Here is a 2436-nt window from a genome sequence, read left to right as displayed (position 1 = left end):
TTAGGGGCAGTTGGGAGGACCATTTGCCATTGGTAGAGTTCGCCTACAACAACAGCTTTTATTCGCCTGTCTAGATGGCACCGTTTGAGGCGTTATATGGTAGACCTTGTCGGACACCCAACCTCTAGGATGAGGTTGGGGAGGCCCAGTTGTTGGGACCTCATAGAGCTCAGCAGAATGAAGAGTTGGTCCGTATTATCAGACGGAGAATGTTAGAGGCGCAGGATCGCCAGAAGTGTTATGTTGATCGGAGTCGCAGACCCCTAGCGTTCTCTATTGGCGATCATGTATTTCTGCGAGATTCACCCACGAAAGGAGTAAAGAGATTTGGCCCCGAGGTAAGCTAGCTCCGCGATACATTGGACCTTTCCAGATCTTGGAGAGGATTGGAGCGGTAGCTTATCGTTTGATACTACCATCGTTCCTGTCAGGTGTTCACGATGTATTCCATGTGTGGTATATATCCGACTCGACAGATTTGTTGGCAGATATCTCAGTTCCTATTCAGCCTGACGTCACCTATGAGGAGGTTCCGGTACGAATTCTAGACCGAGAAGAGCGTCAGTTGCGGAACAAGACTATCCGACTGGTTAAAGTCGGATGACAGTATCATTTGGACGAGGAGGTTACTTGGGAGCTCGAGGATACTATCCGAGCTCGATACCCCATTTTTCATTTGGGATATGTGATTTTATTTACCGTTCAGCATTTATACTCGTTACTTGTTAGTATTTGCTGATGGTAGATAACGAAATTTGGGGACCAAATTTTTATTAGTGGGGGAGAATGTAAAATACCTAAAATGGCGAATTTTTAGGAATTTTCTGGGAATTTTTCGGAGCTCGTATGAACGAGTTAACAAGGACAAAAATGGGGTCCGGAAAAGCCTGTTTAGGCGACCCTGTTTTAATGAGGAAAAGTTTTAATTTATATTTCCTTTTCCCATTTTTCTTTTCTTTTTCCCATTTCCTTTTCCTTCCGCGAGCCAACCCTTGCCCCAAAAATCTTGCGGCGACTTCTCCCGAGCCCTAACCGGCGCCGAGCTCCTTCTCCCTCTCACTCTCATGGCGAGGAGCGCCTCTCCCCTCTACTGATCTCCTCTCCCCCTCATCCATGCTGAGCCGCGCGCCGATCACCGACCACAAGAATCCAGTGCCGTCGCCGTGCCCTAGCGCCTGCCGACGCCCTCTTCCTCTCCTCTGGCCGACGCGACACTACTGCCCTTCTTCTCTACCTAGCGCCGGCCGCCGCCGCCCTGAGCCCTAGACCTGTCTCTGCCGTAGAGATCAGAACCGTGCCGACGCCACCTTCTTCTTCCCTTGCCCTCTCTGCCCCAACGTCTCTGTTTGGGTTGTTTCCGGCCAAGAGCAAGGAGGATTTAAATCCGATGTTTCTTCCTCGTGCCTAGCTTGTATTCCTTCTCAGTCGCCACTCATCTGCTCGATCACATCAGCGACTTCTTGCTTGATCCGGTTGATATCAGTGTGGTTCAGTGAGGTAAGATTAGGTTGTTGCATGATTTGTGATCCCACTTATTGAATTCAACTTGGTCTGATCAAAGGGAAGGATTTCAGCAGGAATTGTGTACGGTGGGGAGTTCATGGTTTTGGTAGCAAACCATACAACAATTCCTTATTCCAGCAGCAGTAGACACACCGGTGATTTCCAGCCGTGGTTTACACTCTGATCACGAGGCATCAGTGATTATCATCAGATTTGGTGAGTTTTAAAGTTGAACTTATTGCTAGGATTAAAATGGCGGACTATGTTGGAGATGTGTAATCTGCAGTTGTTTGGTTAGATGTGGATTTAGGTAAGTTATGATAGATTTATGTTTAACTTAACCTAATGTGATTATGGAAGGCTTAATCTATTGTAGTTGTGATGAATTAAGTACAGTTGATTTATGTTGGATTAGATTTAATCCTTGGATTTATTAGAGATGATCATATTGCTAATCGTAAGTTCATCAGCGAAAGGAAAGGGTTGTGTTGATTGAGAATTTTTTATTAAGGAGATTAATTAGAATTAATTAATGATGGATTGATTAGGGTTTTCCTAATTAAGTTGGGTTGGATTTAGCTAGTTGTTGTTTATAAAATTAGCTAAATTATATATCACGTTATCTGCAGGACTTTGATTTGAGACTGTGTCTCGGCAAGGGATCTATTTCGGATTGGACCTTTCTATTGGAGGCGGGTACCTCTTGACTTATCTGTTATGATATCGTCATTTGGATATGCATAGTACTTTATAGCTGCAAACAATGAACATGTTTGTCTTTGGTATGTCACTGTTTGATATCCATAGCATGTTGGGTTTGTCGCTTGTTATGTATCCGTGCTTATATCTCGTGATTTATTACCATGAGTATCTTATTGCCATGAGTACCTTAGTTTCTAGAGTGACATACCATGTTTTACTGAGGTTAGGGCT

At 44.5% G+C, this 2436-nt stretch overlaps 1 long non-coding RNA gene across 2 annotated transcripts; it reads left to right on the top strand.

The window, feature by feature from the left end:
• The first annotated feature begins 943 nt into the window (after window positions 1-943).
• LOC122034627 lies at window positions 944-2193 on the top strand. 2 transcript variants are annotated; one of them, XR_006126744.1, is made up of 3 exons: window positions 944-1497; window positions 1578-1719; window positions 2133-2193. It is a non-coding gene; the product is annotated as an uncharacterized LOC122034627 (long non-coding RNA). The 2 variants fall into 2 exon arrangements; XR_006126743.1 differs by having other exon boundaries at window positions 1575-1719.
• Window positions 2194-2436: the final 243 nt, after the last annotated feature.

This window comes from Zingiber officinale, chromosome 11B, assembly GCF_018446385.1.
Source record: "Zingiber officinale cultivar Zhangliang chromosome 11B, Zo_v1.1, whole genome shotgun sequence".
Taxonomy (NCBI): Eukaryota; Viridiplantae; Streptophyta; class Magnoliopsida; order Zingiberales; family Zingiberaceae; genus Zingiber; species Zingiber officinale.
This window is presented reverse-complemented; position numbering and strand designations above follow the sequence as displayed.